The 13,903-nt window shown below is 41.1% G+C and overlaps 1 protein-coding gene across 10 annotated transcripts in view; it reads left to right on the top strand.

The window, feature by feature from the left end:
- Positions 1-13,903, top strand: part of HDAC4 (histone deacetylase 4) — a 494,934-nt gene that overhangs the window by 14,086 nt on the left and 466,945 nt on the right. The window contains exon 1 of one of the 10 annotated variants that reach the window (XM_075069859.1): positions 13,578-13,599. The exons of the other annotated variants lie outside the window; for them this stretch is intronic. The gene's annotated coding sequence lies outside the window, so the exon portion shown is untranslated. Of the gene's footprint in view, positions 1-13,577; positions 13,600-13,903 lie in introns of those variants that run through there. 10 annotated transcript variants of the gene reach the window in all.

Below are 13,903 nucleotides of genomic sequence, written 5' to 3'. Positions count from 1 at the left end.
GCTTCCTCCTGAAGTCAAAAGACAGGATTATCTTTATCAGAATCCACTTGGTGGCTATAATGGCCTTTCATTCCTTGAGGGATTCCCTGTGTGCTAGCCCTGCAATAATTAAATTTATTAAAGGATTGGGGAACCTTTTTTCCATGGGTAAGAGAACCACTCCTCTTTGGGATCTGAACTTCATATTCAGGTGTCTTGTATGAGACCTCCCTTTGAATCAGTGACTATTTGTTCCCTTCTTAACCTGTCCATGAAGACTGTTGAAAAGTGGGGGAAATAGGAGCATTAATGGCAGACCCATTCTTTATAATATTTTTCAAGGACAGTTTATTATGTCTGTGATCTAAATTCCTTCCTAAGGTGTTGCCCAAGCTTCAGATTCACCAGGTCATCCATCTGTTCTTCCCAGCTGCCCCCCTCCCCCAACCACACCAGGATGCTGTTTTACACAAACTTGATGTCAGGAGTGCATTACCCTTCTATCTGGACACAACCAAGTCTTGTAGGAAGTCTCCTGGACCGTTCATGTCAATTGCTGACAGATCTAAAGGGTCTACAGTCTCCACACAAAGGCTCTCTAGATGGCTTTCTGGAGTCCTTTCCTGTTTTGAATCTATACAGCCTCCTTCTAGGGTATTGGCCCAATCCACAAGGGCACTCTCTAACTCAGTGTCACTGCTCAAGAATGTTTCCATTGCTGAGGTCTGCAAGGCTGCAGCTTAGACTTCAGTACACACCTTTTCCAAACAATGTGTGGTGATCTATTTTTCCAGATTGGATACTGCCCTTGGGAATGCAGTCTTGATTATAGTCCTGGATTCTGGTCTGAAACTCCCCCTCCAGCTAGGAGTACTCCTTGGTAGTCATCTGAGGTACCAGTAGGGACATTTCAAAGAAGAAAGTTACTCATCTTGTGCAGTAACTGGAATTCTTTGAGATGGGTGCCCTGTGGGTGCTCCACTACTTGTCCTTCGTCCCCTCTGCTTTGGCGTTTCCTCTACGAGATTGTGCAGTGGGGAAGGTTTGCCTGCATACCCTGTCTAGCCTCTGTGTGGGGTACGAGGATGCGTAGGGCACATGCATGAGCCAATGAGTAGTGCTACTGAAGATCTCCAATCAAAGGTGCATAGTGTGCATGCACACCTGAAGTGGAGCAGCCGTAGGGATGCACTTCTTGGAGAACTCCAGTTACTGCACAGAGTGAGTAACCTCTCCATTCTTATTAATTTCACAGTTCAGCTTTTGAAGATGGTGGCTGTGATAAAAGAATGCAGGTCTTTCCTTCCCTGCATATGCACTCAGAGGAGCAAATGGTTTGAGTTCCTGTCTTGGCTACTTATATTTCCTGAACGGCAACAGTGACTGGATTTTTGTGAACTTCAATTTCGCTGCAGCTGTCAACCTGTCAGCAGCAGCAGTAAAATGGACCTGACATCTTGCAAACTTCAATTTGTTGCTGCTGACACAGACCAGCAAGCCTCAGCCACTCAGGAATTGGCTTAGGACCTGGAGAAATGAATCCTGCAGAGTAGGCCTAATACTCAATCTTTTATTTAACTGTCTTTTAGTGCTTTGGTCAGTGGTCTGTGGTGACTGTGAAAAGGGAAAGACTGGGTCTCTGCTTTTCAACTATAGTCAAGTGTTTGGAAGTCCTTTCTCCAGTGTAGGATCTAGTACTCTGCCAGAAAAAAACCATGAGTTAGACTTCTTTCCAAATCCAGTGGATTGGAAGCAGAGTTCTTTGATGATGAAAGCTCTTCCTGCTGGTTGTTTACTAAACAGACATTGTCTCAGGGCCTCTGCCTCTGTGTGTTCCTCTTTTTGTTTGGAATAAGAGCTTTTTGCCAGTAGATTTTTTTTCTCTAGGAATTTAGCTTCTGTTTTTCTCACCCGCCTTCCCCCAGAATCTTGTATTTGAAATGGAAAGCAAAGGTTGGGGCAGATTCCTTTGGCACCAAAAGATTTGCTTAACTCTTACCTACAGTCAGAGGTTCTCAGCAGCTTCTTATCTATTCAGTATCACTTAGACAATGACAGAGCAGTTTTGAGCTAATATGCATCTCACCAGAGCTTGCATAATGTCTCACAGCTTGCAAGCAAGTTCAGGAGAAGAGAGAGAAGTTTTTAGATGTTGAAAATGGACAATATAAGCTGAGATGGGCTGATGGCCTTGGTGGAGAAACTGCATGGCAGATTCAGTGGTGGAGATGCAATTTGGATCATTAAGTACTACCAAGGAGATGTGGGTGAACTCATCAGTGTTACTGAGAATTGGGCTGGCCTGTTCCAGGAGGAGCAAGACCCAGTCCAGGGCTTCATGGATCAATAAAATGATACTAAACCCCATTTTGAACTGATCATTGAGATACATTGCAAGAGTGAACAAGTGGCGGCACTGGTTAAGAAAACCACAGCACTTTGGTGGTTCCCATCAAATCTTTCTGGCAACAGAACCTTTGGGCCAAGTTCTAAAGGTACCATGGCCTGCTATACTTCTGTACCAGATGACTGGAGGATAGCTAATGTGATGCCAATTTTTAAAAAGCCCCAAAGGCGATCCTGGCCATTACAGGCTGGTAAACCTAACTTTAGTACCTGTCAAATTTGTTGAAATTATAGTAAAGAACAGACTTATCAGACACAGAGATGACCATTATTTGTTGGGGAAGAGTTAACACACCTTTCGCAAAAGGAAATCATGCCTCACCAATCTTAGATTTCTTTGAGGGGGTCAACAAATATAGGCAAGGGTGACCCAGTGGATACAGTGTATTCGGACTTTCAGAAGCCTTTGACAAGGTCCCTCGCCAAAGGCTCTTAAGCAAAGTAAGCATTCATGGGGTAAGTAGTGGGGAGTCTGTGACATAATCCTTGTATCAGAGGCCTGGTGTGAGGCCTGGGCCTTGAACTAAAGTAGTGGCCAAGCATTGCTAATATAAAGCAAAGTTAACAAGAGGCAGGCTGTGAGCAGGCTCACTGAATCTGGCAAGAACAGGGCAGATATTGCAAACACACACATTTCTGAGAAGTGCTAGGTACAGGACATGCATACATATATTTGAGAATGGTGGTACCAGAACGCACCGATACCAAGTGAGTACAAACACATTTTCCAGAGATAACAGGAACACTTTGACCTCTCTTAAAGATAAGGTCAGGACGACAGCGTGATGGATAGAAATGGTTTGATGGAACCAACATGTACAAGGTAGATGGAGGGCTAACCATGTGAGCAGGACAATATGTATCTTGTTTGTATTGGTGCATAAAAAGGGGTCTCAAAGAGTGTCTTAGGCTAGCCTATGACTGAGCTGGTCTGTTGTGAGAGGCATACATGTGTTAGTGGTCCTGAAGAGTCTATGGGATACTAGGACCGTACTTCATTAACAATAAACCCTGACTGAGTTCCTTTGCTATTAATGAGATTGTGGTTATTGGGCAGTTCGATAAAGGTCTGCTGTGCCAACTATCTGCACAGAGCTGGGACAGCGAACGGAGAGAACACACGCAACCAACATCTGACAACAAGAGGGAAAGTCGCCTCATGGATTAATAATTGGTTAAAAGACAGGAAGCAAAGAGTAGGAATAAATAGTCATTTTTCACAATGGAGAGAGCTATACAGTGTGCTGTTCAACATATTCATATGTGATCTGGAAAAGGGGGTAAAAAGTGAGGTGGCAAAGTTTGGAGATGATACAAAATTACTCAAGATAGTTAAGTCCAAAGCAGTTTGAAGAGTTGCAAAGGGATCTCTCAAAACTGGGTGACTGGGCAACCAAATGTCATATGAACGGCAATGTTGATCAGTGCAAAGTAGTGCACATTGGAAAACATGATCCCAACTATACATACAAAATTAGGAGATCTAAATTAGCTGTTACCACTCCAGAAAGAGAAATTGGAATAATTGTGGATTGTTCTCTGAAAACGTGCTCAATGTGACGCTGCAGTCAAAAAAGTGAACGAAACATTAGGAACCATTAGGAAAGGGATAGATAAGAGAAAATGTCAGTGCAGCTATATAAATCTGTGGTATGCTCATGCCTTGAATACTGCATGCAGTTCTGGTCACTGTATCTCAAAAAAGATATATTAGGATTGGAAAAGGTACAGAGAAGGGCAATAAAAATGATTAAGGGTCTAGAACAGCTTCCATCTGAGAGATTAAAAAGAGTGGGACTTTTCAGCTTAGAAAAGAGATGAAAGGGGGATATGATAGAGGTCTTTAACGTTGGAAAAATCAGGAGAAACCCAGTGAAATTAATAGGCAACAGGTTTAAAACAAATAGAAGAAAGTGTGCGTTCTGTGAAGTAGTCAACCTGTGGAACTGGTTGCCTGGGGATGTTGTGGATGCCAAAAGTGTAACTGGCTTAAAAAATAACTAGATAAGTGCATGGAGGCTAGGTCCATTGATGGGTATTAACATGAGATGGTCCCGGATGCAACTGCATGCTCTGGGTGTCCCTAGTCTCTGATTGCCAGAAGCTGGGAGTGGACAACTGGGGATGGATCACTCAGTAAATTGTCTTGTTCTGTTCATTTCCTCTGAAGCACCTGGTATTGGCCGCTGTCGGATACTGGGCTAGATGGACCTTTGGGCTGACCCAGTATGGTCGTTTCTATGCTTTTATGGTTACAGTGGCTGACAGGATTTGAGAGTGGAGGGAAGCGTTATCCAGAATCAACTGAGCAACTTGACACCAAAGGCTTGGATCAACTCTGTCGTCGTCAATGATGGTCATTCCAGGGGTCTCCATCTCAGTTGCTGGCGCCAGCCACATAAGTAGCCAGTCTGCTCAGCTAGTCAGAAAGTGAGAAGTAGATGTTGAAGCAACAGTGGTCAGGCTGAGGACTGGAGCCGGGGATCAGAAAAGGAATCAAGAACCAAGAGCAGGAATGGGGCAGGAACTGGCTGGGGCTGGAGCAGGAGCAGTCTTTCAGAACCACTAAGCGGTAGGGGATACTTCTGGCAAGGTAGCAACATTGAACAACCTAGAATGGCTGTTCTTATGGGGATCCTATATCCCTAGACTTGAGGACATCGGGTTAAATCTTCACCTGGAGATTGGCCTGGTTGTTTATCTGAGGGCTCCATGTCAGTCAGAGTCAGGTATTGCTCAGTAGCACTTATCAGGCTCAGAGATGATGACTCATTACATATGGCCTGGTGATTGAAAGCTTTCTTAAGCATGCATGTGCAGTGTTGCTTGAGATGGGACAATGTTTTTCTTTTTATGTATCATTTTAGGGCAACACTGATGGTAGGCACGTTTTCCTCCGCACTTAATACCCGTGTAAAGTCATTTATCAGTTTGTGTCTTTACCATAATGGCCAATCTCTTTTCATCATCAAACAGCTGTGTAGTGTCACAGCCTTTAAATATATAAATGGTGGTTTGCTGTCGCTGGTGAATCTGATGTTCAGTGGCAGATTCAAATATAAGGATTTTGTTTTGTGCCACAAAACTTGAGGAGAACAAGCCCATACACTTCTGAAACAAAACAAACTCCAGCACTTTGGTGTGAATGTCCCAAGTAGAGACGCTTCTAGCCACATCCGGCTATTCTGTACTGGCTGGAAGGTGGGCTGGGGTGGGCGGGGGGAGAATCAGGGACAATAACAGTGAATATTCAAGAGCAGGCAGTAGTAGTAGAGCACTAGGTTGGGCCTTTCTGCATGACTGGATCTAGACTTCATCCTACATGGCCATTGTCCATAATATTGTTGTACTATTAAAATGTTATTTAATTTGAAATTACTACATAGTCTCATTTCTGACTGAATCTCAGACTGGTGGTGGCAGTGGCATATTAGTTTATAACAAGGGCAGAACTAAACACACAAGATCAGGTACGTTGAAAACAAAGTGGAAAAACCCTGGCACAATAGACCAAAATGGAAAACTTAGAAGTTTCCTAAGAAATCATTATAGTTGAATCTCAGTAATAGTGATTAAACATAATTGAATTCCTAAGGAGGAAAAGTGCAAAAAATATGCAGGAGGATTATTTTTGAGGAGAAAATAAGTCAAAAGGAAACTAAAATCCTTGCATGAGTAATACTTTTTATAAGTATGCCATAAAACTCACAAGGCATACACACACCTACATGAACAGGGAAGCAGGAAGGCAAGAAATTGAGCTGGTGGCAGTCAGATATATAATACAAGACTCCTGACACCAAATCCCCTGGTACAACCACTAGATCAGTGGTTCTCAATCATGAGTACATGTGCCCCTGGGGGTAGACAGAAGTCTTCCGGGGGTACATCAACTCATATAGATATTTGCCTAGTTTTACAACAGGCTACGTAAAAAGCACGTGAAGTCAGTACAGACTAAAATTTCATGGAGACAATGACTTGTTTATAGGGCTCTATATATTATACACTGAAATGTAAATACAATATTTCTATTCCAATTTTATTGTATAATTATATGGTAAAAATGATAAAATAAGCAATGTTTCAGTAATAGTGTACTGTGACACTTTTTTGTATTTGATTTTTTTTTTGGTAAGCAAGTAGTTTTTAAGTGAGGTGAAACTTGGGGTTACGTAACGCAAATCAGACTCCTGAAAGGGGTATAGTAGTCGGGAAAAGTTGAGAGCCACTGCGTTAGATCATGCTCACTCCACGTATTCAGTATTTGAAATCAAGTTCCAGTCCACTCTTACATAGGTAAGCACAAAGACAATGCTGTGTGTACATTAATGATACATTTAGCCATCTAATTATAAAATGGCGGTAGAAACAAAATTATTTGAGACATTTATCCGAAGTACCGTATATACTCGTTCATTAGCCCATTTGTTTATAAGCTGACCCCTCCCCCCCCCAATGGATAGGTAAATATAGCAAAAACTGTATGACCCTTTCATAAACCAATCCTGTATTTCAGGGGTTGGAAAATGTTGGCTCCTGGCCTGTCAGGGTAAGCTGCTGGCAGGTCGGGATGTTTTGTTTACCTGGAGCGTCTGCAGGCATGGAGCCCCTCAGCTCCTTGTGGCTGTGGTTCACCATTCCCAGCCAATGGGAGCTGCAGGAAGTGGCAGAGGCTCCAGGTAAACAAAATGACAATGTATTAGATATTCAATTCAGTGATTCCATAGAGCAGGGGTTGGTAACCTTTCACAAGTGGTATGCCAAGTCTTAGTTTGTTTGCAGTAATTTAAGGTTTTGCGTGCCAGTAATAAATTTTACATTTACAGGAGCTGGCGGATGGAACCCCAGACAGGCAGCAGGCTGAGCGGACCGGCGGATGGGACCCCAGGCCGGCAGAAGGCTGAGCGGCTCAGTCCACTGCTGCTCTGGGGTTCCGTCCAGCCAGGCCAGTAGCGGGCTGAGCGGGGCCGGCAGTGGGGACACCAGGCTGGCAGCAGTATGCCACTGTAATTGCCGACCCGCGCCATAGAGTTTAAAATCAAATTTTGTTGTAGACCTGTTTATAAGCTTTGATGCGTCATGTTTTTACCAAAAAATATTCAGCTTATGAATGAGTATATACGGTATGTGCCATAGAATCATAGGCTTCCAGGCCAAAAGGATCACATTAATCGTCTAGTCTGACCTTCTGTATACCACAGGCCATAGAATCTTTTAGAAAAACATTCTATTTTGATTTTAAAATTCAGAGATGGAGAATCCACCACAACCCTTGGTAAATTATTCCAATAGTTAATTATTCTCACCATTAAAAATGCACACCTTATTTCCAGCTGAATTTCTCTAGCTTCTGCTTCCTGGCATTGGATGAAGGATACTTTTTTGCTGCTAGATTGAAGAGCCCATTATTAAATGTTTGTTCCCCATGTGGGTACTAATAGACTGGGATCAAGTCACCCCTTAACCTTTCTTTGTTAAGCTAGGTACATTGAGCTCCTTGAGTCTATCACTATAAAACAAGTTCTTTAATCTTTTAATCATTCTTGTGGCTCTTTTCTGAACTGTCTCCAATTTATTCAACATCCTTCTTGAATTCTGGACCCAGGATTCCAGTAGTGGTCACGCCAGTGTCAAATACAGAGTTAAAATTAACTTCTAGTCCTACTCAAGATTCCCCTGTTAATGCAACCAAAGATCACACTAACACTTTTGGCCACAACATTGCACTGAGAGCTCATGTACAGCTGATTGTCCACAGTGACCCCAAATCTTTTTTTATAGTTTCTGCTTTCCAGGATAGCCCTCCGTCCTGCAAGTATGGCTTTGTTCCTAGATGTATACATTTACATTTAGCATATGAAATACATATTGTTTGCTTGCACTTGGCTTACCAATAGATCCCGATTTCTCTGTATCAGTGACTTGTCATTATTTATCACTCCAATTTTTGTCCTCTGCAAACTTTGTCAGTGACTTTTTCTTCCAGGTAACTGATAAAAATGTTAAATAGCATGGGGCCAAGAAACAATCCTTGCCAAGACCCCACTAGAAACACACCCATTGGATGATGATTCCCCGATTGTTTACATTTTGAGACCTATTACACCTCTACCCCAATATAATGTAACCTGATATAACACGAATTCAGGTAATGCGGTAAGGGGGGGCTGCACCCTCCGGCAGATCAAAGAAAGTTCAATATAACCCAATACTTGTAGCACAATATAACCAATTTCACTTGTAGCACGATAAGATTTTTTGGCTCTCGAGGACAGCGTTGTATTGGGGTACAGGTGTAGTTAGCAAGCTTTTAATCCATTTAATGTGTCATCTTAATTTTATGTTTCTAATTTTTTTAATCAAAATGTTTTTGGGTACCAAGTCAAATGCCTTACAGAAGACTAAACATATTACGTCAGTGCTATTACCTTTTTCAGCCAACCTTGTAATCTCATCAAAAGAAGATACCAAGTTTGATAGGATCTGTTTTCCATAAACTCATGTAGATTGATTTATTAATAAAGAGTGTAAGGAGGGTAATATAGATTATGAATCCACAAAAGAGAGAAGTATTAGAATTTATAGCATTTCCATCTAGCAATGGATCAGTACCATGAGTAGGATTCATTTTGTTCCTAATATTTCTGCAGGCCATATGTCCCTTTGCTTCCCTTAATTTTCTACAGCTCCTAGTTTCTATTCACTACTATCAACTTCCCTTTTCTTCCATTTGTTATATATAAAATAAATATATTTTTTATAGCTGCCTTCACTTTCCATCTAAGGCAGAATTTTTTTTTTAACTAGTATGGCCTTCTTTCTCGACTGTGGGATTTTGGCTTTTGAGGCATTTAGTATAGTGTTCTTGTATGTCTCCCAATGATCAATGACATTTTTCTGATTTAAATTTTTCCTTCCAGCTGATTTGGCTCATAATTGTTTTCAGCTTTGTGAAATTGGCCCTTTTGTTCCACTACGTAATATATATCACTGGTCTGAACTTCATTCTGTTTGCATGTAAATGTGATCAAGTCACAATCACTTGTACCTAAGCTAGAATTAACTTTTTAGTTATGGGATCAGTTCCTCTTTATCTGTCATGACAAGATCTGATACATAATTTCCCCGTGTTGGATGCAGTACTTTCTGAGAGCTTTTGTGTAAGCTTTTGACTGCATGGGGACTGTCATCTCATCTTAATGAGAGATAGTGTAGTATCTTTCAATTCTTGGATCATGTATAATACTCTCCACATCTTTCTTCATTCTAGGGAAATGAACTGGCTTAGAAAGGCTGCTAAAAGGAACCCCAGGGAGCAGTGGGTCCGAGGAACCATAATTTGTGCATCTTTTTTGGCAACTCAATCAAATGTGTTTGAAAGGGCTGTTGCAAGGGTTGGCAGCCTCTGGCATGAGGGTGGCCACGGTAGGCTCCATGGCGGGCCGGGCTAGTTTATTCACCTGCCGCGTTGGCAGGTTCGGCTGATTGTGGCTCCCTTGGGCCGCAGTTCACCGTCCCAGGCCAGTGAGGGTGGCGGGAAGCTGCGGCCAGCACATCCCTTGCCTGTGCTGCTTCCCGCCGCCCCCGTTGGCCTGGGACGGTGAACTGTGGCCCGTGGGAGCCGTGATCGGCCGAACCTGCCGACATGGCAGGTAAATAAACTGGCGCGGCCCACCAGGGTGTTTTTCCTTGCAAGCCACGTGCCAGAGGTTGCTGACCCATGGGCTATTGGATTTGGGTGCACTGACCCTGGTCAGGAAGGACAATCTCAGAAGGGCTAATTCAGCATAGCTCTGGAACAGAAAAATCTAGTGTGCATTCTTCAGAGCAGTGAGTGATTTTAAAATGAAGGGGGGGGGTTCTAAAGAGGAGTGACTTGAGGTTATACACACACTTCTCAGAAGTGACTGACTTTTTTTACATTCTTTGAGTGATGAGGTCCCCCCTCATGAAGATCAGTTCTAAGTTTTTAGTGCATATTAGATAAACTCCCTACATAATTGTACTGTTTTTTCCCCTTTTTGTTGTTATAAGTACCAAAGTTGCTGAGTAATGGGTAATTTTTAATGTCTGCACTTCCAAGTACTCAAGCTCTTTAAAGAGCTTGAGATTTTAAAGTATATTAAAGACTGATGGGGCTTGCATTCCCAGTATTGCAACATAAGGTGTTATTCCTCTGTTCCAGACTGTAAATATTTATCTCTGCTCAAAGTAGAGCAACTACTACTGAGGACTGATCTGACATACTTAGGTTTTCCTTAAGGAATTTGTTTCCTTTTATTTACAGTGTTATCGTATATTTAAATTCCAGTGCCCTCATGTACAGCACAGAGGCTTGTTCTTAATACTGGCAAAGAAAACCTAGATTCTGAAACACTCTCTAAATACAGATAACTGTAATTTTCTGAGCATATGTTGTGACCAGTGTGTGGGTGTGAAATTCCAGCAAATCAAGGAAATGATGCCAATGTTTTAATGTGGATGCAAGAGAACCATTGATGGAGAAACAGTGATTGCAGGCCATGTCAGCTGGGGAGCTCTACAGCAGTTATTGAAGGGCAAACCCAGAGAGGGGGAGATTGTAAGAGATCATACAGGAATAACTTAAATCCTCCTGAGTCAAGAATCAGGTACCTATTTGCCTTGCTATTCCTCTGATTTGAAAACCAGAGGATGGTCTCTGGGGAAAAACCTCTGTCTGACCTCCTCACTTCTTAATGGCTGAATAGTTGTCAAGGAAGAATAAGAAATTACCAGTACTGAATTTTCATTGGTCGCCACTCCTCTGCTTTATTTGTACATGACTGCAAGGAATTATTCAGCAGACATTTTTCTGATTAACATTTCTTGGGAGCATTTGTTGTGGTGAGCACAGCATAGCAGTGTAGTCCCCTTTAACTATAGAAAGGAAGGAAAGTCTGTGACAGCTTTTAAAAAATGCTTCAAACTCAAAAATGAGTGAATTTTCTTTCCCTCTCCCCGCCCCCCCAAGTGGAATTTCCATTTGTTATGGTGGGAGTCACCAGATGGTGCTGTTACATATCATTTTACAAGTTCTCTCTCAACGTGCGAGAAGTGTACAGACTTTGGGAGAAAGTGTCATATTGTTAGTTTTTGTGACACAGGTTATTTGCGGGAAGCTGTTTGCCATAACTTTTCTAACCAGGCATTGGTGTTTTGGACTGAGATTTTTGCAAAAGGGATTTGCTTGTATGCTGTCTGATCGCATTTATTCAGGAACTGATGTACATAGTGAAAATTAAATTTTCACTAAGAAAATACCCAAAGTCCAGATTGCTGACTTCTCATCCAGTAGGGAACCAAGCTGTAAGGCTCAAACATCTGCTACTACTTTGCAGAGAGGTGATACTACTTCTCTGTATATATGGTTCTAATGATACACTAGTCCAGGAGCTTACTTGGACTTCTGGACTGCTATGAAGTATTGCCATATTAAAAATATGTAACTGCTAATGTTCTGTAACCTGCACTAATTAGATGGTGAAAAATGGAGAGGGTGCTAATATCTTCCAGTTCTTCCTCTGTAGCGTTCTAGTAGTTCTGTTTTGGACGTTGCTTACATCAAAATTGAAAACGTGTGCACACATTCTATGTGCAGTTGAAAGTGGATTTTCATTTTAGTGTTGAAAGTCTAGTATTTAAGGGGATGTAATCTTAATAATGACCAGGTGCCTATTGTACCTTCTTGTGAACTCAAATACTGTTTATGCACTTGGTCACAATAGCCAATACTGAGATAGGTTAGCTCATGAGATATAAGAGCTGAGCACTTAATAGTGCTTCAGTTCTGGCAGGTGTATTTTCATACTATCACATTGTGCTCTTATAATATTTGAATACAGATGGTTTTGTTACACTGTGCTCATCTGTTTTACTGATGGGGAATATTATGTAGTACTGGTAAATAGTAAATTGGAGCAATAAAAACTTCATACCATTTTAAAGTGTGATTCACAAATACTTGACTATACTTTGAATTGAGGCAATCTTTTGAGAGTAGAGAACTATTTGCTCAGGAGTGAGAAGTAAATATGATGCTTCACTTTGACCAAGATGGATTTAGTTCCACACTGCAATTTGATAACTTGCTTACGTGTCATAATAATTTTTAAACCACTAAAATATACTAGCTTCTTGTAGGGTTGAGAGAGATGACCTATGTTTTCACTTGCTGTTATGCACACATACTAATTATACTACCTCTGCCCCTTTTCATTTCTGTCCCTCATCTCCATTTCATAACAGAAAAGTCTTCATATTTTTAGAATCGACATCTTTTTAGCCTGAGCATGCTTTGATTGCAGATGTGTTTAGAGGGAGAGAGAAGCATATTTGTGTTGTGGTTACTGCATAATAAGGATATTGCTAAAGTGTAAATTTCATTTTAAGAATAGATTGAGATGAACTCCCAAGGAGTCATTTGTCTTTTGTGCTATAGCATAACTAGTGATACATTTTCATTGTGACGTTATAGAAAGGCATCCTAGTGTAAGCAATAGTTGTTAATCTCAATTTCTAGGCTATGTTGCCTTCATCATAATGTTACATATTAATCATATTGTGTTCATGGTGACAGCAGTAAGTCTCCAGACTATCATAAAAACCAAGATTTTGAAAGTACATTGTATCCCTATCTACCCCCTTTCTTCAGAGTAAAACAGAAATTGTTTCATAAAGCAAAGGGTTTTCTGTTTTGCAGCTTCCTGGAAACTCTAACATTAGATTTAGTAGCTAATGGCTGTGGAACATGAAATCCAAGCTGTTCCTTCTGGTTTATCACCCGAAAAGATTACGTCCTTTGGGTCTGCATGCTAATCTGGAACATACAAAGGTGTCTGCAAATAATGCAGCAAAAGAATATACGAAGAGAACACTAATGTATGACTTTATAGATATTTTGGTATACTGCAACAGGTAGCAGTGAAAAGGAACACAAGGCTTAAACTGCTGTGACACTCTACTTCTAGCCTCCAGGAAGGAAAATTCAGTTTAAGAAGCGTCTGTATGTACACAGTAAACTAGTATGAAAATCTATAAATGTAGCTGTATACAACTTAATGTACAACCCCTTGATGGGGGTGGGGTGGATCAGGGAAACTTATTTAAGTCGCATGTCTAAGCTAGAGCTTTAATCCTCCTTGTAAGTGGTGATTGAAGTTTGTCAGATGCTGGGTTATAAGTGAATTAAAGGTAAGCAGTGTCTTAAAATCTAGTCAATTAAAAAAAGGTAAAAATAGCTTCAGGTAATGTACCTTTCCTTGAATTTTGCTCCCAGTTTTTATGATTTTACAATCCAATTTTCTATTTTTTTTTAATTTCCTATCCCAGTTCCTGAGTGAAAGACCCACATAAACAGGGGAAACTGCCTATACAAAGTGCAGTCAAATGCACAGAGTAAACAGAGAAATATTTTCTGTACTTCCAGTTAAATAGTAATCTTGGTGTTACTTGTAATACCTCCAATGTAAAACTGTTCAGAGTTTGATGGTATCCC

This window comes from Chelonoidis abingdonii, chromosome 10 (assembly GCF_003597395.2).
Source record: "Chelonoidis abingdonii isolate Lonesome George chromosome 10, CheloAbing_2.0, whole genome shotgun sequence".
Taxonomy (NCBI): Eukaryota; Metazoa; Chordata; order Testudines; family Testudinidae; genus Chelonoidis; species Chelonoidis abingdonii.
The sequence above is the reverse complement of the archived record's forward strand: the minus strand, read 5'-3'. Positions and strand labels throughout refer to the sequence as shown.